The 26,896-nt window shown below is 47.9% G+C and overlaps 1 long non-coding RNA gene across 5 annotated transcripts in view; it reads left to right on the top strand.

The window, feature by feature from the left end:
* The first annotated feature begins 320 nt into the window (after window positions 1–320).
* Window positions 321–26,896, top strand: part of LOC125756879 (uncharacterized) — a 131,235-nt gene continuing 104,659 nt past the window's right edge. For all 5 annotated transcript variants that reach the window (XR_007414836.1, XR_007414833.1, XR_007414828.1 and 2 more), the window contains exon 1: window positions 321–335. This is a non-coding gene — a long non-coding RNA (uncharacterized LOC125756879). The remainder of the gene's footprint in view (window positions 336–26,896) is intronic.

The following is a 26,896-nucleotide window of genomic DNA, read 5'->3' as shown; positions in this document are numbered from 1 at the left end:
GTCCTTGCCAAGATTAAGTCGGTGTAAGCGAAAATCAGAGAAGCTACCAACGTCAATCGCGACACAGGGGTGTTATGCCTGAGGGAAGGGCGCAGCGGATGAAACTCGCGCTTTGTGTGAGCTAGATGCGCATGTGCTACACTGGCTGATCTCGTCGCTAAGAGCTGTTAGAAGACGCTGGAAGGCCGGCCGATCGACGATCGCACGATACTGTTAAAGTATCGGTCGACTGTACTGCGTTTTTTTTCTCGAACAAGCTCGAGCACGCACAATTCTTGCCGGCATATTTTGGAACTCCATGCAACTGAAACGAAAGGAAGACGAAGTCACCCAAGGTATGTGGCACGTTGCAGTACAGGCTGAATCAGACTTCTCTAGTGCGGTTGAGCGCGTGGCTGTGGATGCTGGCGCCGTCCACGGCTGCTTCCTCGCGTTATGGCTAGCATGGGCGTCGGCAAGGGGTCTGCAAAAGGGGCACTTGCTCTCCCCCTTCCTTCAAGCCACTCCAACACTTGCCTCCCACCCAGGCCACACCAGCGATCCCCCACTCCCCCACCGCGATGCAACACGGTTTACACCACCAAGACAAAATCCTGTCTACGCCCGTGGCTACAAGCTTTCATTCATGCTTCATTTATAGCACAAGGCCTAACATGCGGTACGACTATGTTTGATGTTACGGCGTTAGCCTCTGCACATTTTTGGCAAAAAACGGCGGGTAAAGCGGCCGTCCGACCGTTCTAGACAAACGAGATTCAGACTCGCGCTTTGAGTGAGCCCTCTATAAATTTGACACGCTCATGTGTCACGGCAAAAAGCAAACCTTCAGCACCTCGTCTGCTTCATCACACCAAGTGATCCCGTGTCTCGCATTTCGCAGCTCTACGCTTGCTAGAACTTGATCTGCTCTTTACATCAGCCATGCACAGTACCATGTAATAACGGCTACAGGTCGGCAACACGAGGCTTTTCCTTTTCACGCCATGTTCAGCAGGCCGTAGCGGACGAGGCTCCATGCACAAGTCACAAATATCAAAACTCTATTTACCTGCGGCGTAGACGTTGGTGCAGAAGAGACACGAATACAAAAAAAAAAAGAAGAACAGGATGAATAGACCGGTGTTTTTTAGATGTGAAGAATCTTATAGCGGAGTTCAATCCGGTGGTGGTGGTGGTGTGCGGCGTGACCACCCTTACTGCGCATGCGCAAGCCCTCTCCACACACCTCCTCTCCCTCTCCACTCCCTTCTCCCCTCTCCACTTCCCATCTCCCCACACCCTCTCCCATTCCCCTTCCCCACTTTCCCTCTCCCCTCCCCCTCTACACTCTCTTCCTCTGAAACGCGGGCTAGACATGCCGAAATTCTCTGCTACGCAACGCCGCGATGAGCGCATGCGCGTCCCCTGCCCCTCTCTCTCCTCTCCTACGCTGCCCCCTCTCGCGCGCCTGTCGACCGCGTTCCCCGCTCGCCCTGTGAGAAAGAACGGCCAGGCTAGAGGGAAGACAAGACACGCGTAGCGTTCCTCTTCGCGTTCCACGACGAGAGGTCGGTAGCGGGGGCGTAGCCAAGGGGGGGTGGTTGGGGGGTTCGAACCCCCCCCCGGAATTTTTAATTTTGCTTGCATATATATACATGCACACATACAAACACACGCACGAACATACATAATGTATGGTTGAACCCCCCCCCCCCCCCCGGTGAAAAAAATGTCTGGCTACGCCCCTGGTCGGTAGCATACCCAACGAACGCCAACGACACGCGATCGTGCAAGTGCTCCGGCCTCGCATCGCCTCATGGTCCCCTTTAGCGGGAAATGGTGTAATTTTGTTTTACTACGCCATGGTAATTGTTTTCTTCTTTTTTAATTTCTTTTTCGCTTGCTCAGTAATCGCTTCCTCTTATGATATTAGCAATCATTTCTTCGTTCGCGGGAGAAGCAGAAGAACGTAAACTTTATTTCCAAATCAAGATTCGAGTCTGGCGTCATTTCCATGGTCTGGGCACCCGTCGCGGACGCGGTTCCGAGACCTTCTCTTGCAGCTTCCTCGGCTCGGCCCAGAGTTGTGCTGTCAGGTTCGATCTGAGCAGTGCGATCTTCCAGCGCCAGCGGAGCCTGGTGGCAGAACTTCCTTAATTAAAAGAAAGAAAGGAAACGTGGCAACAGTCGTTGAAACGCCGACAAGCATTAGAGAGCTGGGGTGGGTGAGTTAAAGGAGATGCATTAATTATATCCCAGGGGAATGGAAAAGACAATCAAAGAGAAAAAATTCAATGTGTCACTGGGGGCAGCTGGGAGGAGTTTTTCCACACTCTTCTAACTACGTGCTTCTGCGGCGTCACCGGATGTTTCTATTCACCGCCGCGTTTAGGAGTCACGTTGTTCATCAGGCATCCGTTAAAAGTGTATACGAGTAAGTGTGCGCCCGACCGGCCCACGAACATAGGACAGACACTACTGTATCCCATTTGGTGGAGTAGGACATTGGGCATGAAAATGGCTACGGGTTTAGCTCCAACCGGTAGAGAGTTGTCTTTTTCGCCAATGCTTTAAATACGCTGCAATGGAATATGAAAGAAACGCCCACATTTGGCTATAAGGTAACGTTACTGCGCAGTACGTGATTCTCCTAACCGCTAGCCTCTCAAGCAACTCAATTCCCTCGATGAGACCCTCACTTCGTGTAAATATTCGTATAGGCATCATCTATAAAACAGGGTTGCCAGTTTGTTACTTTGCGTCAATTTGGCTACTCTTTTCGGCCGGTGGCGGCAGAAAAAACGTCTTGGGTACTTGGCTATTTTTTGGCTACACCTCAATTTGAACCAAGTAGTCAAATTCGGCCGCTGGCGTTCGAGTATACGGTGTCAAACCATGGCGACGAAAGCGTGCTTCCATCTCCTGAAATCGAATTTGGCACTTGTGTTACACTAAAGAAAAGACTTTTGCGTACGTGGGTGAGACTCGAGGGGAAAACTGTTGCATGGGGCCTCATTTATCAGACCACGTGTTGCTGAATGCGACTTCAAACTGTAATTAGAAGGGAAGAGGGCAATCGAAAGTGATCCGCACCGCGAAAGCTCCTCACTCATCGACATTGGAAATGGAATATTCGACAAACCCTCTGTAGTATTTCTTAGAATTAGGTATGGACTGCGACTCGGAAATATTAACTGCTCGGACTTCGTCATCACGCGAGAAACAGTTGCGAAAGTGACTACAAGTTATGCTTCAGTCCCAGCAGCTGGGATTTTTGGAGCACCCTCACGCAGTACTCGATTTTGCTGTAGCCAGAAATCTAGAAGTTCTAGTCCCTTTAAAACAGCGCAATAAACTTCGTCATCCTGCGCGGAATGATTGCTAAATTCAACAATTTATACTTTAATTTCAGCAGTTATGATTTTTGAAGGGTTCCTGCTGTACTTATTTACATTGCCACCAAAAGGTTCTTTCATTTAGTCATTTCAGTAAAAACTTCGCAGTTGTTTTCACGCACGCGTGGCTACTTTTGGCTACGTTTACTGCCCTTGGCTCAAGATGACTACTTTTTGGCTATTTTTTGTCGTTTAGACCTGGCAACCCTGGTGGTCGCCACACGCGCTTACGATGCTACGACGCATGCTCTATTAAAAAGGAAAAGAAGAAGAAGAAGAAACTCATTTCCGGCAGATTGCTGGGCTGGCTCCCACCTAGAAGCTAACGGAGACACCGTGTCTCCTGGCAGCTTCCTCGGCCTGCTGGATCGCCCAGGGTAGCTTGTCCAGGCCCGAACTGAGCAGCGTAGTCCACCAACGCTCCCGAAGGCCTTCACTGGAGGTCGCGACCCTAGCATTGCTGATTAATGCTGGACATGCCCATAGGATGTGACCAAGCGTGGCTCTGATGTTACAATACTGGCATAGATTAGTTGGGTATAGACGGTTTTACTGTTTACTAACACAGGCCCTGGACCGCTTCGGTTTCCTGCGCTGGCGTAGGCTAGCAGGATTGGCGTGGAACAAAAGCCTTGGCGAGTAGCCCGTAGAGTTTCAACACTTTTCTACCTGTGTCTAGCAAAATATTTCAATTAAATATTCTTCTAAGCTACGCACAACACTAAAAGAGTTAGTCTTTAACTATAAGGCGCCTTTCTTTTATGTGAAAATGGAAAAACAGTATTCCCTTACTCTGACAAATCTTAAAAAAACGCTTTACGCTTCGGCGTTGCAGAATAATAAATGAGGTGACCGGAAGTTTCTTGGGGTACACCACGTGCCCCTGTTATCGCAATCTTGAAACAGTCTATAATTCAGGATATATGTAGTGCATGATGACGGGGTTCGTGTATGTTCGTGTTTGTAGCTGCCGCCATTGAACGGACTGGGCCCGATTTAGCTTAGGGTGTGGCGGAGGGTACTCCCGCCTTTGCATTCGCTAATGTTGAGTGATGTCACAGAATTTAGTGAGCCGATCGTCCCATTCCCATACAGCCGTGGAAGATTCCATTCGGGTGGCTGTTTCTTCTAACGCGGACCGGAACGTGAGAGCCACGTTGTGCGCCACTTCATTTGGATTGATCTTCTGGTGACATAGGGGCGTGTGGGCAGGGAACCAGAGTATTTGTACGCATTTGTCGGCCTCATCAATTTTGACTATATTTAGGATCTGCAATGCCTCGGGGGAGATTCTGCCGCTTGCGTAGTTTCGCACCGCCGTTTGCGAGTCGCTGATGATATAGTAGGCGTTCGTGTGGGCTATGGCCATCGCGATAGCGACTTCCTCCGCCGTTTCTACGTGTTTTGTGGTAATTGATACCCTTGTTTTGCATTGTTGTGTGTGGTCTACAACCGCAGCCACGAAGCGGTGACGTTCCCGATAGCGTGCTGCATCGACAAAGACCGCTTCGTGGCTGCGCCCAAAAATCTTGGTCATGGCTCTGGCTTTACTAATGCGTCTGCCCGCATTGTGTTCGGGGTGCACGTTCCTGGGTATAGGTGGAACTGTGAGTTTAGTGCGGATAGTCCGTGGTATGTCGTGTTTGTCTCGATGTTGGGTGTGATAATCTATTCCGAGATTCTCGAGAATCTGGCGCCCTGGCTTAGTCTTGGCCAATCGCTCGTATTGGGAGATTTGTTGTGCCTCGATAAGCTCCTCAAGCGTATTGTGTAAGCCCAGTTGAAGGAGGAGGTCTGTGCTGGCGTTTTGAGGCAAACCTAGTGCTTGTTTTTAGATTTTCCTTATGAGGCTGTTGAGTTTAGACTTTTCTACAGTGAACCATCGGTGGTAGGCCGCAGTATAGGTGATGTGACTAAGTACGAATGATTGGATTAGGCGGATGACGCTCGCCTCTTTCATGCCTTTGTGTTTATTGGTGATGCGTTTAATGAGGCGCATCGTGTTCGACACTTTTGCGTCACTGTTGCGAACTGTCTCGCCGTTTGTGCCCTTACTCTCGATGATCAGGCCTAGCACTCCGATTTTGTCCACGGTTGGTATTATGCGGCCGTCGCTTGTAGTGAGTGTTATATCGGCGTGTGTCTGTGCTTGTATATGTTGCTTGGGTGGTCGGCCTCTGAGTGTAGGGCAATGTAGCAGTAGCTCGGACTTCTCCGCCGAACAGGATAGTCCACTTCCTCGTAGGTACCGTGCTACTGTGTCAATCCCCTCCTGTAATCTTTGTTCTATGGATCCATCATTGCCGTCGCACACCCAGAGGGTAATGTCGTCGGCATAAACTGTGTGATGGAGTCGTGGGATTGTATGTAGTCGTGACGGAAGGCCTAGGAGGGCGACGTTAAACAACATAGGAGAGATCACGGAACCCTGCGGGGTGCCCGCGCTTCCCATGGTTATCTCGGGTGATCTGAGTGCTCCTACGGTGATGGTGGCCGCCCTGTCTGTAAGAAAGGCTCTGATATAATTGTACGTGCGGAGCCCTAAGTTTAGGGTGTTGATCTGATTTAGGATGGTGCTGTGTGTGACATTGTCAAAGGTCTTCTCGAGATCTGCACCAAGAATGGGCTTAGTGGAGTGGCCTGTACTGTCTATGATGTGGTGTTTGAGCTGCAGCATTGCATCCTGGGTCGAGACGTGCCTGCGGAAGCCAATCATGGTGTGTGGAAATAGGTCATTGTCTTCGAGATAATTTGTTAGTCCAGCCAGGAACGCGTGTTCCATCAATTTGCCCATGCACGATGTCAAGGAGATGGGCCTATTGTTAGTATTCAGCGGTTTGCCTGGTTTAGGAATTAGAATCACCTGGGCCTTTTTCCACTGCGGGGGCAAACTGCCGGTGGTCCAGCATTGATTAATGTAATTTTGTCAGGTGTGTGATTGACTCATCGTCAAGATTACGTAGTGTCTTGTTGGTAATGGTGTCGGGACCTGGGGCAGATTTGGTGTTAAGTTTGTGCAGGGCGGCGCGGATATCCGCTTGGCTGAATTCCTCGTCTAGGGTGGTGTTGGCCTGGCCCGTATAGTCTGGGTGCTGCTGAGGAGGAGCCTGAGAGATGTATTTGAACTCTACCTCCCTAAGGAACTCCTCCTCAGTGCCCTTGTACGCATGGATGGGTTTGTTGATGGTTTGTCGCTGGGTGGCTTTATTGTCATCTGGATCCAGTAAGAATCGGAGAAAATGCCCCGTTTTACCGAAACTTAATTGCCTGTCCATTGCATCGCAGGTTTCGTCCCAGTGTTGTCGGCATAGCTGTTTTGCATACGCCTCTATCTCTCTGTTGAGGAGCGCTATGCGTTTTCTGAGGTTTCTGTTGTGTTTTTGTGTCTTCCACGTCTTTTGGAGCGATTGCTTTGCCTCCCACATGTGAAGCAATCGGCTATCGATCTCTTCGAGGTGTGCCTCGGGAGGTGCAATTTGTGTGGCATTAATAACGTCCTGTTTGAGGGTGTGAATCCAGTGTTCTATGTCTCCGATGGGTTGCACCTGGTTCTCGCGTGACTTGAGGAACTTGGTCAAATCTACTAACTTCAGCTGTTTTCCCGTGAGTTTACGTGGGCCGCCTTGAAATTTTATCACGATGATGTAGTGGATAGCGTTGACTGAAAAAAAAGGCATTGTAAAGTTCTGCTTAGAGCATACGTCGTTTTAGGATTCGACACAGAGAAATATGTCATAGAAGATAGGGCCCTACGCAGGGTAGGACGTATGAAAGCAGCGTTGGGACGGAAAGCGCTATCACACTTTCCGGCCCAACGTTGGAACGCCACTTACCAGCCTGCTTGGGCAGGTTGGTGGGTCCCTGAGTCGTGACGTCTAGTCTACTTTTCGATTGTTATTGCGCGTTCCCGTCGTGTCGTGGACACGACGGGAACTCGCTCCCAAAGCGGCAGCTATTGCCGCTGAGCAAACGCAATTGAATGGAGCAGAGCAGGTATAGGCACTATGTTGGCCTTTTTGGAGACGTACAGACACCTTGTTCGATGGTGTGTGCAACCCAGTGAAGAAGAAGACGTTACAACGAAGCGGACTTCGCTCGCGCGCGGTCGCGGCCACCGATCGTCGAGGGGATGCACGTGGTCGCCACACGCGCTTACGATGCTACGACGTATGCTCTAATAAAAAAGGAAAAGAGCAAAAAAATTAACGCTGCTTGCACTAAGTCGCACAAGGATGGATCACAGCAGAGCTGGTGGGCACCTAGCTGGTCCTGGCTTGGCTAGGCTTTCACCCTCTCTCACCTTTCTCTGTCCCACCCTTTGCTGTACCATACTGTACGTGGCTATGCATGCCGTCCCTTTTTTCGATCTTTTTTTTGTTTCTTGACTTTGTTATTTATTCATTTACCTATTTGTACGTATACCTACAACGCCCTGTAGAGGCATTGTTGTGTCTGTGTCTATCTCGTTCCCTTTCTCTCTATTGCTCTCTCTACTTGTTATCCCCTCCTCCTCACCCTCACATCTCTCCCTCTCACCCTCACTTCCCTTTGCCGCCACCTTGCTGTACTCTACTATATGGCTATATGGCTACGCTATGCTCTGCTAGCGCGCCTGGATAGCTGAGACGTTAGGGCGCTCGCCTTCGGATCGTGCGCTTGTCGAGCAGCTTCGGCCTCGCGGGCTCAAACGGCGGGGTCTTCTCACCGCAGCCGTGCAGCTTGTCGAGCAGCTTCGGCTTCGCGGGCTCGAACGGCGGAATCTGCTCATGGGGACGTGGGTTCGAATCTCGTCTGACCATGGAATTTTTTTTCTCCAAGAACGTATCTCTCTCTCTTTATTTCTATCTCCTTCTCTCTCTCTCTCTGTACTCGTTCTCTCCCCCATCGGAGTTATTGCATCCCACGCCGGCAAAATCGGCGCTCGTGTTCTGGGAGCGAAGCAGAAGAGGAAGAAGAGGACGACGATGAAGAAGAGGATGAAGAGAGCGCGTGCCGGTTCATCGTGATGATTATTTTCTGTCTACGACACACGGCAAACCTCGACCATAGGAGCTGTGCTGTAAAAAAAAAAGGAAAAGAAAAAAGGACGCTACCTTTCCTTTGGTCTTGTATTCACTGCACACCAACTATCCCAGCCGGTTATTCATCGATAAAAGGAATTCAGTACTCGAGGGCACGGTGTTAGAAGTATTATAGGTGGACCGACGGCGCCTCCGGAAGCGGCGAACTTCTGTCCGCGGTTTGTGGCGTCTTGTTCACAGGGCCCTAGATGGCGCTACACTACTGGTGGCTCAAGAGCGGTATCAGGCGTGGTCGCTTCGGAGCCGCGACCGCCCCTCGAAATGAATAAAAAACTGTGCGTTCGCGCTATAACGAGCGCAAAAATAAATAAATAAATAATAGCTTCGAATAAATCGAAATTTGGACGATACAGCCGCTACCTGTTGAATATGTTGAATTTGCCACCGCGAAGGTTGGAGGTGGTAAATTCAAGACATGCTTTCCTCATTCGGACAATTAAAGATATGACAGTGACGTCACGCTGAATATGACAAAAATTAGTTCTGTTTGTAGAAGTATAGTTTAGATAGTTAGAAAAAATACCGCATTAGGCGTAGTATTACAACAGAAAACGCATACTGTCTTTGCTGTCGGGAACATTCGAAGTAATTTGCGGTCGTTGATCGCGGATAAAAAAATGTGTCACGAATACGACTTTTTAGCTGGTCGTGCATAAAATAGTGAATTTTAGCGAATGCCAGCAGCTAAGTTTGAGGCACCGACGAAGGATATGAAAAAGCATCCTGGTTTGGCACTGCGAGAAGGGGAGACATTATGAATGGTGGATATATGTTTCCGATTCTTCTCTGTTGCCAACTGAGGAATATATTTCACTGTTTATGTCTCGCATAGTCACCCGAAGACAGCATTACTACTTCGTCCTTCAAGGAACACGTCGATCGCGGTGTGGGGAGTCTTTACGAGCGTAGCCAGTCAACCGCGATGGTACACCGGTTACGGTACTCGGCTGCTGACCGAAGTTCCCTAGTTCGATGCCAGCCGCGGCGGTCGCATTTTGATGGAGGCGGCATGCTAGAGACCCGTGTTCTCTACGATGTCAGTGCATGTTAAATAACACCACATTGCCGAAATTTGTGGGGCTCTGCTACGGCGTGCCTCATAATCATAACGTGGTTTCAGCACGTAAAACCCCAGATATTCTCATTGTTAACAAGCGTAGCTTTCGCACGGAGAGAGAAAGACTGCACACGCACGTAGGTGTTAAAAAAACGGGCCAACTCACGGCGTGGATGAACTCAAGACGATGAACTCAAAAGGAACTCAATACTTCGTCGGCACGGCGTCATTAGCCAGAGCCGCCTTTCGTGATGTGCTCACAAGAACGTGCCCTTTGTACACTGCTTCCCACGTCTTCGTTATGTACCTCGGCTCGAAGTGCTTCTCGCACGCGTAATCAGTCGACTGCAGCACGCGGTCCTTGCGCGGAATCGCATGGCGCCAAACATTCAGGCGTTCCGCATCTCGGGGTGCAGAAAAATCGACTTTTCAGTGCAGGTCTTGTACACAGAGTTGCACCGCGGCACAAAACACTTTTTGCCCATATCACGGCTTTCTCACTCGAATAGCATGACCTGCCATCGCACAAAAAGAATTAAACGAGGAAGCAATGTGGCGGCAACTGCTTCGTCACCGTGGCTTTGTCGGAAGAGAGGCCGGCGCGCGCCGCTGTGAGCCTCTTGACTGCTCCTGCCATCTGGCGGCGTGACGGCGCGGAGGAACCGAAGTTCCACACAGCGAGCGCATGGCGCCGGTGCTGCGTCGTTCCACCTGTACTTCTAACACCGTGCTCGAGGGCACGTTGACTTTTCATAATCTGTGACATACTACGACTTGTATTTTTCTTTGTATTTTTGGTACTTTGTATTATTCTAATCGGTGACATACTGCGATGGAGAAAAAATTGACTCTGTTCTTCACTACCACAACATATGCATTAATAAAAAAGTGGCAGACATGGTATTATCCCCATAACATAATTAGAATAGCACTTTTTCACATTTAGCTTATGCGATTTTTCTAATCGGTGACATACTACGACTTAGAAAAAAAAAACATGGCTGATCCCTCTGTCATAGGAATCGGTATAACACGAAAGTGAAACGTGTCTTCACCAGGGGCATAGCCAAGGGGGGGGTTCAACCCCCCCCCCCCCGAATTTTTTCAGTTTTGCTCGCATATATAGGCCCGCACACATACAAACGCACGCACGAACATACATAAAGTATGGTTGAAACCCCCCCCCCCCCCCCCGAAACAAATTTCTGGCTACGCCCCTGGTCTTCACGGACGTAGTTGAGCGTTTGTTGTGCATTCTTTCGCCCCAACCTCAAAGGAATGAATGCTACAGCATCAATTGTAATGTTACGCGAAGAACGGCAAGCCGCTCGAAACTTGCAATGCGCTGCTCAAGCAGAAAGGACGCGCGAAACGAACATACACAGGATGAGCGGGAACTGTCACAGTTGTAAATTATTTCTGTGTGAGCAGCGTTCTCCTTTCGCAAAAGCGGCCGCTACAGTGAGCGAGATGACCTTCGTGCTCTCAACGGAAACTTGCAGGCAGAGCGCAAGGTGTACAAACCACCGAGATCACGAGATAAGCGCCCCGCACGAGCGACCACGCCCTGTCGAGGCGCGCGCTAATCCGTGTGTGGGACGACTTTTAAAGCGCGCTCTTCGAGGCCTTCGCGCCATCTCGCTAGTGATAACGAAAACACGCTGTACCGCCGATCTCTGAGTACCGCCACCGGCAAATGGTGTACATAAATAGCTCGCCGTTAGCATAGCAGATAACATGCCGTCTGTGGCGGAGTCGCTTCGCGCTGGCGATCGAGAGGTCGTGAGTTTGACTTCCGGTGGCGGAACTTTTTCTTGTAGTTTTTTTCTTTGCCATATGTTAGTCTTTATATTTTACAACGTCATATCCGTGACGGAAATGCGTCAGTGGAGCCGTGGTGGACCCCGGCATAAACACTTGCGTGTTCAAAAATCTCCTGATATGCACCCTGTCCTTCACTGCCCCAACATATGCATTATTAAACAATAGCAGACATGGTATTATTCCTATAACATAAATAGAACAGTATTTCTTCACATTTGGTTTATGTGATCTTCTCGTCGAAATGGCATATAGGGAGCGTTTTCTGGGTGCTATTTACAAAAACATATTGAATATACAAAAATTGTTTGTTAAAAGCTTATAATAAAGACGTTATGGATATGCTGGCAATACTTACTGTCTGCTAAAATTTGATTTACCTATTTTTTGCGCACAATCCCGATAACTAGCGATGAAGTTGTAAAATTTAACAATCTTTTGTATGTTTAGGCCGTAGTAGAACACTATAGCGTTGCCTTAAAAAATTTAGCGAACGGTGGTCATAAAAGATAGCGGCCTTGACTATTGGGGAAAATGGTTTGAAAAGGTGATTTTCTTACGAATTTTTTTTTGTGAATTTGTGAACAAGCATTGGCATAACATGGTGACGAATTTTTCTTCGCCGCACAAGTTTATCGCTGCAAGTACAAACTGGGCTGATGCACAGTGCGTTGATATATGGGAGATAAAATCACACTGGTACAAAAGCTCTATATTTCAGAATCGGTGTCCAGATTGCAGTCATTCTGGGGATCAGTACGGATATGTTTATCGAATCCTGACGTCAAATCACCTTGAGAAATGACCAACATATGAGACATGCCAGTACGGTTATTTCGCGACTGCGTCCCGCTAACTGAGGTGAGTTTGAGGCCCCTGCCTTAAGACGAGCCGGAGCTGAAAGCCATCTTTTTCGGTTCCTTAAGAAAGGCACCGTCCGATTCATGGCCTATTCCCCGAGGTGGGTGGCGCCAAATGTCTGAGGAACAACAACAAAAACAACATTTATGACCACGTTGGTAGGAACCTCAAGTGGATGAGTCTGCTTTTGGAATCTTCTCGCGCGTTCAGCCTCGACTGCGCAACCAGAGCGCCAGAGCAAACGCAATTGAATGGAGCAGTGCAGACATGCACGGTGTCCTGGCCTTTATGGAGACGTACAGACACATTGTTCGATGGTGTGTACAACCCAGTGAAGAAGAAGACGTTGCGACGAAGGGGACCTTTCTCGCGCGCGCGCGCTGCCGCCGACGATCGGGCGACGCACGTGCTCACCACACGCGCTTACGGCGCTAAAAAGAAATGCGTTACGTCTCTTTTGGTTTTGCATTCGTTCCAGCCCAACTATCTCAACAGGTTATTAAGGCGAAAGCCTTAGATGCCCCATCAAACGTGAGACTTCACCATCGGCGTCGGCGCCGTTAACATGAGTGATGCAAAAAATCGTCACGCGATGACGTCGCATAACGTGAGTAACATGATGACGTCATCACATGACACCGTCGCTTGGTGAATGGTGAGCCGATCTCGGAGGCAGGGCAAAGCCAGGTGAGTGCAGTAAGCTTGCACTGCCTCTGATCCTGGACGCATCGCAAAACTCCGTTAGGTGCAGATAGCTTTCGGAGGGGCAGGATCAATGCACTGACTGAGAAGCGAACCGCTGACCTTTCGCGAAACGTCGCGTTTTTGAGACCCCTGTTTTAGGCGAATGCATAAGGGAAAGTGTTCTTTTTTTTTGTCGAGAAAAGTAATTGAGTGTTTGAGGGTACTTTGTATTTTGCTAATCGGTGACATACTACGATGGAGAAAAATATGACTGTTCTTCACTACCACAAGATACGCATTAATAAAAAAGTGGCAGACATAGTATTATCACCATAACATAACTAGAAGAGTACTTTTGCACATTTAGCTTATGTGATTTTTCTAATCGGCGACATACTAGGACTTAGAAAAAAAAACATGGCTGATCCCTCTGTCATAGGAATCGGTATAACACGAAAGTGAAACGTGTCTTCACCAGGGGCGTAGCCAAGGGGGGGGGGGGGGGGTTCAACCCCCCCCCCGAATTTTTTCAGTTTTGCTTGCATATATAGGCCCGCACACATACAAACGCACGCACGAACATACATAAAGTATGGTTGAAAGTTGAAACCTCCCCCCCCCCCCCCCCGCCTGATATACACTCTGTCCTTCTCTGCCCCAACATGTGCATTATTAAAAAATGGCAGACATGGTGCAGACGTGGTATTATCCCTATAACATAATTAGAACAGTTTTTCTTCACATTTGGTTTATGTGATTTTCTCGTCGAAATGGCAAATTGGGAGCGTTTTCTGGGTGCTATTTACAAAAAACATATTAAATATACAAAAATTGTTTGTTGAAAGCCAGTAAAGACGTTATGGATATGCTGGCAATACTTACTCGCTGCTAAAATTTGATTTACCTATTTTTTACGCAAAATCACGATAACTAGCGGTGAAGTTGTAGTTGAACACTATAGCTTTTCCTTAAAATATTTAGCCTCCAGCGTTTTCGTGTCCATCAAAAACGTGGCCGCCGCAGCTGGGATTCGATCCCGCGACCTTCGGGTCAGCAGTCGAGCACCATAACCGATAGACCATCATGGCGGTTGCTGAATAACATCAGTATTAATTGAAATAATTGTGACTCGCATAGCAGTGCATCACATAAGCGAATATACCACATTTCAATCTCTTTATAAAGTTCCTCCGATGAGCTGGGCATGCGGTTCCAAGAAGTCAGAAAAATAGCGATTTTGATGACGCCGATTTTTGGTTCACTCTTTCGTTATTTTATAAAGGTTTTTTTTTTATATGGCTCTTTGCTTCCTCCATATAAACGGAGCGTTGTCACTGTGCTGCGTAGACTACCACCTTAACTTTCTCCGACTCATTACCATTTTATTTTTAGTGCTCATTCTCAAGAAGATAGCGTTGACTGAAAGGAAAACAGTATAAGGTTCTGCTCAAAGCATACGTCGTTTGAGTATTCGACACAGAGAATATGTCATAGAAGATGGGGCCCTACGCAGGCTAGGACGTATGAACGATGCCTTTATTTTGCTTTGGCCTCAAGCTTGCTCGTCCGCTGCAATAGACTAGCCCCGTTGCGTACCATTGTTATAAATAAACCACGATCACGCTTTCCGGCCCAACGCTGGAACGCCACTTACGACCCCGCGTGGGCAGGTTGGTGGGTCCCTGACTCGTGACGTCTCGTCTACTTTTCGATTGTTATTGCGCGTTCCTGTCATGTCGTGGACACGACGGGAACTCGCTCCCAAAGCGGCAGTTATTGCCGCTGAGCAAACGCAATTGAATGGAGCAGCGCAGGTATGGCACTATGTTGGCCTTTAAGGAGACGTACAGACACCTTGTTCGATGGTGTGTGCAACCCAGTGAAGAAGAAGACGTTACGACGAAGCGGACTTCGCTCGCGCGCGGTCGCGGCCGCCGATCGTCGAGGGGATGCACGTGGTCGCCACACGCGCTCACGATGCTACGACGCATGCTCTAATAAAAAAAGGAAAAGAGCAAAAAAAATTAACGCTGCTTGCACTAAGTCGCGCGAGGATGGATCACAGCAGAACTGGTGGGCACCTAGCTGGTCCTGGCTTGGCGTGGCTTTTACCCTCTCACCTCTCTCTGTCCCACCCTTTGCTGTACCATACTGTACGTGGCTATGCTTGCCGTCCCTTTTTTCTATCTTTTTTTGTTTGTTGACTTTGTTATTATTCATTATCTATTTGTACGTATACCTACAACGCCCTGTAGAGGAATTGTTGTGTCTGTGTCTATCTCTTTCCCTTTCTCTCTCTACTTGTTCTCCCCTCCTCCTCACCCTCACATCTCACCCTCACTTCCCTTTGCCGCCACCTTGCTGTACTCTACTATATGGCTATATGGCTACGCTATGCTCTGCTAGCGTGCCTGGATAGCTGAGACGTTAGGGCGCTCGCCTTCGGATCGTGCGCTTGTCGAGCAGCTTCGGCCTCGCGGGCTCAAACGGCGGGGTCTTCTCACCGCAGCCGTGCAGCTTGTCGAGCAGCTTCGGCTTCGCGGGCTCGAACGGCGGAATCTGCTCATGGGGACGTGGGTTCGAATCTCGTCTGACCATGGAATTTTTTTTCTCCAAGAACGTATCTCTCTCTCTTTATTTCTATCTCCTTCTCTCTCTCTCTCTGTACTCGTTCTCTCCCCCATCGGAGTTATTGCATCCCACGCCGGCAAAATCGGCGCTCGTGTTCTGGGAGCGAAGCAGAAGAGGAAGAAGAGGACGACGATGAAGAAGAGGATGAAGAGGAGCGCGTGCCGGTTCATCGTGATGATTATTTCTGTCTACGACACACGGCAAACCTCGACCATAGGAGCTGTGCTGTAAAAAAAAAAAGGAAAAGAAAAAGGACGCTACCTTTCCTTTGGTCTTGTATTCACTGCACACCAACTATCCCAGCCGGTTATTCATCGATAAAGGAATTCAGTACTCGAGGGCACGTTGACTTTTCATAATCTGTGACATACTACGACTTGTATTTTTCTTTGTATTTTGGTACTTTGTATTATTCTAATCGGTGACATACTGCGATGGAGAAAAAATTGACTCTGTTCTTCACTACCACAACATATGCATTAATAAAAAAGTGGCAGACATGGTATTATCCCCATAACATAATTAGAATAGCACTTTTTCACATTTAGCTTATGCGATTTTTCTAATCGGTGACATACTACGACTTAGAAAAAAAAAACATGGCTGATCCCTCTGTCATAGGAATCGGTATAACACGAAAGTGAAACGTGTCTTCACCAGGGGCATAGCCAAGGGGGGGGTTCAACCCCCCCCCCCCCGAATTTTTTCAGTTTTGCTCGCATATATAGGCCCGCACACATACAAACGCACGCTCACGAACATACATAAAGTATGGTTGAACCCCCCCCCCCCCCCCCCGAAACAAATTTCTGGCTACGCCCCTGGTCTTCACGGACGTAGTTGAGCGTTTGTTGTGCATTCTTTCGCCCCAACCGCAAAGGAATGAATGCTACAGCATCAAATTGTAATGTTACGCGAAGAACGGCAAGCCGCTCGAAACTTGCAATGCGCTGCTCAAGCAGAAAGGACGCGCGAAACGAACATACACAGGATGAGCGGGAACTGTCACAGTTGTAAATTATTTCTGTGTGAGCAGCGTTCTCCTTTCGCAAAAGCGGCCGCTACAGTGAGCGAGATGACCTTCGTGCTCTCAACCGGAAACTTGCAGGCAGAGCGCAAGGTGTACAAACCACCGAGATCACGAGATAGCGCCCGCACGAGCGACCACGCCCTGTCGAGGCGCGCGCTAATCCGTGTGTGGGACGACTTTTAAAGCGCGCTCTTCGAGGCCTTCGCGCCATCTCGCTAGTGATAACGAAAACACGCTGTACCGCCGATCTCTGAGTACCGCCACCGGCAAATGGTGTACATAAATAGCTCGCCGTAGCATAGCAGATAACATGCCGTCTGTGGCGGAGTCGCTTCGCGCTGGCGATCGAGAGGTCGTGAGTTTGACTTCCGGTGGCGGAACTTTTTCTTGTAGTTTTTTTCTTTGCCATATGTTAGTCTTTATATTTTACAACGTCATATCCGTGACGGAAATGCGTCAGTGGAGCCGTGGTGGACCCCGGCATAAAACACTTGCGTGTTCAAAAATCTCCTGATATGCACCCTGTCCTTCACTGCCCCAACATATGCATTATTAAACAATAGCAGACATTGGTATTATTCCTATAACATAATAGAACAGTATTTCTTCACATTTGGTTTATGTGATCTTCTCGTCGAAATGGCATATAGGGAGCGTTTTCTGGGTGCTATTTACAAAAACATATTGAATATACAAAAATTGTTTGTTAAAAGCTTATAATAAAGACGTTATGGATATGCTGGCAATACTTACTGTCTGCTAAAATTTGATTTACCTATTTTTTTGCGCCACAATCCCGATAACTAGCGATGAAGTTGTAAAATTTACAATCTTTTGTATGGTTAGGCCGTAGTAGAACACTATAGCGTTGCCTTAAAAAATTTAGCGAACGGTGGTCATAAAAGATAGCGGCCTTGACTATTGGGGAAAATGGTTTTGAAAAGGTGATTTTCTTACGAATTTTTTTTTGTGAATTTGTGAACAAGCATTGGCATAACATGGTGACGAATTTTTCTTCGCCGCACAAGTTTATCGCTGCAAGTACAAACTGGGCTGATGCACAGTGCGTTGATTATATGGGAGATAAAATCACACTGGTACAAAAGCTCTATATTTCAGAATCGGTGTCCAGATTGCAGTCATTCTGGGGATCAGTACGGATATGTTATCGAATCCTGACGTCAAATCACCTTGAGAAATGACCAACATATGAGACATGCCAGTACGGTTATTTCGCGACTGCGTCCCGCTAACTGAGGTGAGTTGAGGCCCCTGCCTTAAGACGAGCCGAAGCTGAAAGCCATCTTTTTCGGTTCCTTAAGAAAGGCACCGTCCGATTCATGGCCTATTCCCCGAGGTGGGTGGTGCCAAATGTCTGAGGAACAACAACAAAAACAACATTTATGACCACGTTGGTAGGAACCTCAAGTGGATGAGTCTGCTTTTGGAATCTTCTCGCGCGTTCAGCCTCGACTGCGCAACCAGAGCGCCAGAGCAAACGCAATTGAATGGAGCAGTGCAGACATGCACGGTGTCCTGGCCCTTTATGGAGACGTACAGACACATTGTTCGATGGTGTGTACAACCCAGTGAAGAAGAAGACGTTGCGACGAAGGGGACCTTTCTCGCTGCGCGCGCGCTGCCGCCGACGATCGGGCGACGCACGTGCTCACCACACGCGCTTACGGCGCTAAAAAGAAATGCGTTACGTCTCTTTTGTTTTGCATTCGTTCCAGCCCAACTATCTCAACAGGTTATTAAGGCGAAAGCCTTAGATGCCCCATCAAACGTGAGACTTCACCATCGGCGTCGGCGCCGTTAACATGAGTGATGCAAAAAATCGTCACGCGATGACGTCGCATAACGTGAGTAACATGATGACGTCATCACATGACACCGTCGCTTGGGGAATGGTGAGCCGATCTCGGAGGCAGGGCAAAGCCAGGTGAGTGCAGTAAGCTTGCACTGCCTCTGATCCTGGACGCATCGCAAAACTCCGTTAGGTGCAGATAGCTTTCGGAGGGGCAGGATCAATGCACTGACTGAGAAGCGAACCGCTGACCTTTCGCGAAACGTCGCGTTTTTGAGACCCCTGTTTTAGGCGAATGCATAAGGGAAAGTGTTCTTTTTTTTGTCGAGAAAAGTAATTGAGTGTTTGAGGGTACTTTGTATTTTGCTAATCGGTGACATACTACGATGGAGAAAAAAATGACTGTTCTTCACTACCACAAGATACGCATTAATAAAAAAGTGGCAGACATAGTATTATCACCATAACATAACTAGAAGAGTACTTTTGCACATTTTTTTTTTTTTTTTTCGAAAGTCTGCCCATTTAGCTTATGTGATTTTTCTAATCGGCGACATACTAGGACTTAGAAAAAAAAAACATGGCTGATCCCTCTGTCATAGGAATCGGTATAACACGAAAGTGAAACGTGTCTTCACCAGGGGCGTAGCCAAGGGGGGGGGGTTCAACCCCCCCCCGAATTTTTTCAGTTTTGCTTGCATATATAGGCCCGCACACATACAAACGCACGCACGAACATACATAAAGTATGGTTGAAAGTTGAAACCTCCCCCCCGCCCCCCCCCGCCTGATATACACTCTGTCCTTCTCTGCCCCAACATGTGCATTATTAAAAAATGGCAGACATGGTGCAGACGTGGTATTATCCCTATAACATAATTAGAACAGTTCTTCTTCACATTTGGTTTATGTGATTTTCTCGTCGAAATGGCAAATTGGGAGCGTTTTCTGGTGCTATTTACAAAAAACATATTAAATATACAAAAATTGTTTGTTGAAAGCCAGTAAAGACGTTATGGATATGCTGGCAATACTTACTCGCTGCTAAAATTTGATTTACCTATTTTTTACGCAAAATCACGATAACTAGCGGTGAAGTTGTAGTTGAACACTATAGCTTTTCCTTAAAATATTTAGCCTCCAGCGTTTTTCGTGTCCATCAAAAACGTGGCCGCCGCAGCTGGGATTCGATCCCGCGACCTTCGGGTCAGCAGTCGAGCACCATAACCGATAGACCATCGTGGCGGTTGCTGAATAACATCAGTATTTAATTGAAATAATTGTGACTCGCATAGCAGTGCATCACATAAGCGAATATACCACATTTCAATCTCTTTATAAAGTTCCTCCGATGAGCTGGGCATGCGGTTCCAAGAAGTCAGAAAAATAGCGATTTTGATGACGCCGATTTTTGGTTCACTCTTTCGTTATTTTATAAAGGTTTTTTTTTTATATGGCTCTTTGCTTCCTCCATATAAACGGAGCGTTGTCACTGTGCTGCGTAGACTACCACCTTAACTTTCTCCGACTCATTACCATTTTATTTTTAGTGCTCATTCTCAAGAAGATAGCGTTGACTGAAAGGAAAACAGTATAAGGTTCTGCTCAAAGCATACGTCGTTTGAGTATTCGACACAGAGAAATATGTCATAGAAGATGGGGCCCTACGCAGGCTAGGACGTATGAACGATGCCTTTATTTTGCTTTGGCCTCAAGCTTGCTCGTCCGCTGCAATAGACTAGCCCCGTTGCGTACCATTGTTATAAATAAACCACGATCACGCTTTCCGGCCCAACGCTGGAACGCCACTTACGACCCCGCGTGGGCAGGTTGGTGGGTCCCTGACTCGTGACGTCTCGTCTACTTTTCGATTGTTATTGCGCGTTCCTGTCATGTCGTGGACACGACGGGAACTCGCTCCCAAAGCGGCAGTTATTGCCGCTGAGCAAACGCAATTGAATGGAGCAGCGCAGGTATGGGCACTATGTTGGCCTTTAAGGAGACGTACAGACACCTTGTTCGATGGTGTGTGCAACCCAGTGAAGAAGAAGACGTTACGACGAAGCGGACTTCGCTCGCGCGCGGTCGCGGCCGCCGATCGTCGAGGGGATGCACGTGGTCGCCACACGCGCTCACGATGCTACGACGCATGCTCTAATAAAAAAAGGAAAAGAGCAAAAAAAATTAACGCTGCTTGCACTAAGTCGCGCGAGGATGGATCACAGCAGAACTGGTGGGCACCTAGCTGGTCCTGGCTTGGCGTGGCTTTTACCCTCTCACCTCTCTCTGTCCCACCCTTTGCTGTACCATACTGTACGTGGCTATGCTTGCCGTCCCTTTTTTCTATCTTTTTTTGTTTGTTGACTTTGTTATTTATTCATTTATCTATTTGTACGTATACCTACAACGCCCTGTAGAGGAATTGTTGTGTCTGTGTCTATCTCTTTCCCTTTCTCTCTCTACTTGTTCTCCCCTCCTCCTCACCCTCACATCTCACCCTCACTTCCCTTTGCCGCCACCTTGCTGTACTCTACTATATGGCTATATGGCTACGCTATGCTCTGCTAGCGTGCCTGGATAGCTGAGACGTTAGGGCGCTCGCCTTCGGATCGTGCGCTTGTCGAGCAGCTTCGGCCTCGCGGGCTCAAACGGCGGGGTCTTCTCACCGCAGCCGTGCAGCTTGTCGAGCAGCTTCGGCTTCGCGGGCTCGAACGGCGGAATCTGCTCATGGGGACGTGGGTTCGAATCTCGTCTGACCATGGAATTTTTTTTCTCCAAGAACGTATCTCTCTCTCTTTATTTCTATCTCCTTCTCTCTCTCTCTCTGTACTCGTTCTCTCCCCCATCGGAGTTATTGCATCCCACGCCGGCAAAATCGGCGCTCGTGTTCTGGGAGCGAAGCAGAAGAGGAAGAAGAGGACGACGATGAAGAAGAGGATGAAGAGAGCGCGTGCCGGTTCATCGTGATGATTATTTTCTGTCTACGACACACGGCAAACCTCGACCATAGGAGCTGTGCTGTAAAAAAAAAAGGAAAAGAAAAAAGGACGCTACCTTTCCTTTGGTCTTGTATTCACTGCACACCAACTATCCCAGCCGGTTATTCATCGATAAAAGGAATTCAGTACTCGAGGGCACGTTGACTTTTCATAATCTGTGACATACTACGACTTGTATTTTTCTTTGTATTTTTGGTACTTTGTATTATTCTAATCGGTGACATACTGCGATGGAGAAAAAATTGACTCTGTTCTTCACTACCACAACATATGCATTAATAAAAAAGTGGCAGACATGGTATTATCCCCATAACATAATTAGAATAGCACTTTTTCACATTTAGCTTATGCGATTTTTCTAATCGGTGACATACTACGACTTAGAAAAAAAAAACATGGCTGATCCCTCTGTCATAGGAATCGGTATAACACGAAAGTGAAACGTGTCTTCACCAGGGGCATAGCCAAGGGGGGGGTTCAACCCCCCCCCCCCCCGAATTTTTTCAGTTTTGCTCGCATATATAGGCCCGCACACATACAAACGCACGCACGAACATACATAAAGTATGGTTGAACCCCCCCCCCCCCCCCCGAAACAATTTCTGGCTACGCCCCTGGTCTTCACGGACGTAGTTGAGCGTTTGTTGTGCATTCTTTCGCCCCAACCGCAAAGGAATGAATGCTACAGCATCAAATTGTAATGTTACGCGAAGAACGGCAAGCCGCTCGAAACTTGCAATGCGCTGCTCAAGCAGAAAGGACGCGCGAAACGAACATACACAGGATGAGCGGGAACTGTCACAGTTGTAAATTATTTCTGTGTGAGCAGCGTTCTCCTTTCGCAAAAGCGGCCGCTACAGTGAGCGAGATGACCTTCGTGCTCTCAACGGAAACTTGCAGGCAGAGCGCAAGGTGTACAAACCACCGAGATCACGAGATAAGCGCCCGCACGAGCGACCACGCCCTGTCGAGGCGCGCGCTAATCCGTGTGTGGGACGACTTTTAAAGCGCGCTCTTCGAGGCCTTCGCGCCATCTCGCTAGTGATAACGAAAACACGCTGTACCGCCGATCTCTGAGTACCGCCACCGGCAAATGGTGTACATAAATAGCTCGCCGTTAGCATAGCAGATAACATGCCGTCTGTGGCGGAGTCGCTTCGCGCTGGCGATCGAGAGGTCGTGAGTTTGACTTCCGGTGGCGGAACTTTTTCTTGTAGTTTTTTTCTTTGCCATATGTTAGTCTTTATATTTTACAACGTCATATCCGTGACGGAAATGCGTCAGTGGAGCCGTGGTGGACCCCGGCATAAAACACTTGCGTGTTCAAAAATCTCCTGATATGCACCCTGTCCTTCACTGCCCCAACATATGCATTATTAAACAATAGCAGACATGGTATTATTCCTATAACATAAATAGAACAGTATTTCTTCACATTTGGTTTATGTGATCTTCTCGTCGAAATGGCATATAGGGAGCGTTTTCTGGGTGCTATTTACAAAAACATATTGAATATACAAAAATTGTTTGTTAAAAGCTTATAATAAAGACGTTATGGATATGCTGGCAATACTTACTGTCTGCTAAAATTTGATTTACCTATTTTTTGCGCACAATCCCGATAACTAGCGATGAAGTTGTAAAATTTAACAATCTTTTGTATGTTTAGGCCGTAGTAGAACACTATAGCGTTGCCTTAAAAAATTTAGCGAACGGTGGTCATAAAAGATAGCGGCCTTGACTATTGGGGAAAATGGTTTTGAAAAGGTGATTTTCTTACGAATTTTTTTTTTGTGAATTTGTGAACAAGCATTGGCATAACATGGTGACGAATTTTTCTTCGCCGCACAAGTTTATCGCTGCAAGTACAAACTGGGCTGATGCACAGTGCGTTGATATATGGGAGATAAAATCACACTGGTACAAAAGCTCTATATTTCAGAATCGGTGTCCAGATTGCAGTCATTCTGGGGATCAGTACGGATATGTTTATCGAATCCTGACGTCAAATCACCTTGAGAAATGACCAACATATGAGACATGCCAGTACGGTTATTTCGCGACTGCGTCCCGCTAACTGAGGTGAGTTTGAGGCCCCTGCCTTAAGACGAGCCGAAGCTGAAAGCCATCTTTTTCGGTTCCTTAAGAAAGGCACCGTCCGATTCATGGCCTATTCCCCGAGGTGGGTGGTGCCAAATGTCTGAGTAACAACAACAAAAACAACATTTATGACCACGTTGGTAGGAACCTCAAGTGGATGAGTCTGCTTTTGGAATCTTCTCGCGCGTTCAGCCTCGACTGCGCAACCAGAGCGCCAGAGCAAACGCAATTGAATGGAGCAGTGCAGACATGCACGGTGTCCTGGCCTTTATGGAGACGTACAGACACATTGTTCGATGGTGTGTACAACCCAGTGAAGAAGAAGACGTTGCGACGAAGGGGACCTTTCTCGCGCGCGCGCGCTGCCGCCGACGATCGGGCGACGCACGTGCTCACCACACGCGCTTACGGCGCTAAAAAGAAATGCGTTACGTCTCTTTTGGTTTTGCATTCGTTCCAGCCCAACTATCTCAACAGGTTATTAAGGCGAAAGCCTTAGATGCCCCATCAAACGTGAGACTTCACCATCGGCGTCGGCGCCGTTAACATGAGTGATGCAAAAAATCGTCACGCGATGACGTCGCATAACGTGAGTAACATGATGACGTCATCACATGACACCGTCGCTTGGGGAATGGTGAGCCGATCTCGGAGGCAGGGCAAAGCCAGGTGAGTGCAGTAAGCTTGCACTGCCTCTGATCCTGGACGCATCGCAAAACTCCGTTAGGTGCAGATAGCTTTCGGAGGGGCAGGATCAATGCACTGACTGAGAAGCGAACCGCTGACCTTTCGCGAAACGTCGCGTTTTTGAGACCCCTGTTTTAGGCGAATGCATAAGGGAAAGTGTTCTTTTTTTTGTCGAGAAAAGTAATTGAGTGTTTGAGGGTACTTTGTATTTTGCTAATCGGTGACATACTACGATGGAGAAAAAAATGACTGTTCTTCACTACCACAAGATACGCATTAATAAAAAAGTGGCAGACATAGTATTATCACCATAACATAACTAGAAGAGTACTTTTGCACATTTTTTTTTTTTTTTTTTTCGAAAGTCTGCCCATTTAGCTTATGTGATTTTTCTAATCGGCGACATACTAGGACTTAGAAAAAAAAAACATGGCTGATCCCTCTGTCATAGGAATCGGTATAACACGAAAGTGAAACGTGTCTTCACCAGGGGCGTAGCCAAGGGGGGGGGGGTTCAACCCCCCCCCGAATTTTTTCAGTTTTGCTTGCATATATAGGCCCGCACACATACAAACGCACGCACGAACATACATAAAGTATGGTTGAAAGTTGAAACCTCCCCCCCCGCCCCCCCCGCCTGATATACACTCTGTCCTTCTCTGCCCCAACATGTGCATTATTAAAAAATGGCAGACATGGTGCAGACGTGGTATTATCCCTATAACATAATTAGAACAGTTCTTCTTCACATTTGGTTTATGTGATTTTCTCGTCGAAATGGCAAATTGGGAGCGTTTTCTGGGTGCTATTTACAAAAAACATATTAAATATACAAAAATTGTTTGTTGAAAGCCAGTAAAGACGTTATGGATATGCTGGCAATACTTACTCGCTGCTAAAATTTGATTTACCTATTTTTTACGCAAAATCACGATAACTAGCGGTGAAGTTGTAGTTGAACACTATAGCTTTTCCTTAAAATATTTAGCCTCCAGCGTTTTCGTGTCCATCAAAAACGTGGCCGCCGCAGCTGGGATTCGATCCCGCGACCTTCGGGTCAGCAGTCGAGCACCATAACCGATAGACCATCGTGGCGGTTGCTGAATAACATCAGTATTTAATTGAAATAATTGTGACTCGCATAGCAGTGCATCACATAAGCGAATATACCACATTTCAATCTCTTTATAAAGTTCCTCCGATGAGCTGGGCATGCGGTTCCAAGAAGTCAGAAAAATAGCGATTTTGATGACGCCGATTTTTGGTTCACTCTTTCGTTATTTTATAAAGGTTTTTTTTTTATATGGCTCTTTGCTTCCTCCATATAAACGGAGCGTTGTCACTGTGCTGCGTAGACTACCACCTTAACTTTCTCCGACTCATTACCATTTTATTTTTAGTGCTCATTCTCAAGAAGATAGCGTTGACTGAAAGGAAAACAGTATAAGGTTCTGCTCAAAGCATACGTCGTTTGAGTATTCGACACAGAGAAATATGTCATAGAAGATGGGGCCCTACGCAGGCTAGGACGTATGAACGATGCCTTTATTTTGCTTTGGCCTCAAGCTTGCTCGTCCGCTGCAATAGACTAGCCCCGTTGCGTACCATTGTTATAAATAAACCACGATCACGCTTTCCGGCCCAACGCTGGAACGCCACTTACGACCCCGCGTGGGCAGGTTGGTGGGTCCCTGACTCGTGACGTCTCGTCTACTTTTCGATTGTTATTGCGCGTTCCTGTCATGTCGTGGACACGACGGGAACTCGCTCCCAAAGCGGCAGTTATTGCCGCTGAGCAAACGCAATTGAATGGAGCAGCGCAGGTATGGGCACTATGTTGGCCTTTAAGGAGACGTACAGACACCTTGTTCGATGGTGTGTGCAACCCAGTGAAGAAGAAGACGTTACGACGAAGCGGACTTCGCTCGCGCGCGGTCGCGGCCGCCGATCGTCGAGGGGATGCACGTGGTCGCCACACGCGCTCACGATGCTACGACGCATGCTCTAATAAAAAAAGGAAAAGAGCAAAAAAAATTAACGCTGCTTGCACTAAGTCGCGCGAGGATGGATCACAGCAGAACTGGTGGGCACCTAGCTGGTCCTGGCTTGGCGTGGCTTTTACCCTCTCACCTCTCTCTGTCCCACCCTTTGCTGTACCATACTGTACGTGGCTATGCTTGCCGTCCCTTTTTTCTATCTTTTTTTGTTTGTTGACTTTGTTATTTATTCATTTATCTATTTGTACGTATACCTACAACGCCCTGTAGAGGAATTGTTGTGTCTGTGTCTATCTCTTTCCCTTTCTCTCTCTACTTGTTCTCCCCTCCTCCTCACCCTCACATCTCACCCTCACTTCCCTTTGCCGCCACCTTGCTGTACTCTACTATATGGCTATATGGCTACGCTATGCTCTGCTAGCGTGCCTGGATAGCTGAGACGTTAGGGCGCTCGCCTTCGGATCGTGCGCTTGTCGAGCAGCTTCGGCCTCGCGGGCTCAAACGGCGGGGTCTTCTCACCGCAGCCGTGCAGCTTGTCGAGCAGCTTCGGCTTCGCGGGCTCGAACGGCGGAATCTGCTCATGGGGACGTGGGTTCGAATCTCGTCTGACCATGGAATTTTTTTTCTCCAAGAACGTATCTCTCTCTCTTTATTTCTATCTCCTTCTCTCTCTCTCTCTGTACTCGTTCTCTCCCCCATCGGAGTTATTGCATCCCACGCCGGCAAAATCGGCGCTCGTGTTCTGGGAGCGAAGCAGAAGAGGA

The sequence above is a fragment of the Rhipicephalus sanguineus genome, chromosome 1 (assembly GCF_013339695.2).
Source record: "Rhipicephalus sanguineus isolate Rsan-2018 chromosome 1, BIME_Rsan_1.4, whole genome shotgun sequence".
NCBI lineage: Eukaryota > Metazoa > Arthropoda > Arachnida > Ixodida > Ixodidae > Rhipicephalus > Rhipicephalus sanguineus.
Note: the sequence above shows the minus strand (reverse complement) of the source record. Positions and strands in the feature narration are given on the sequence as shown.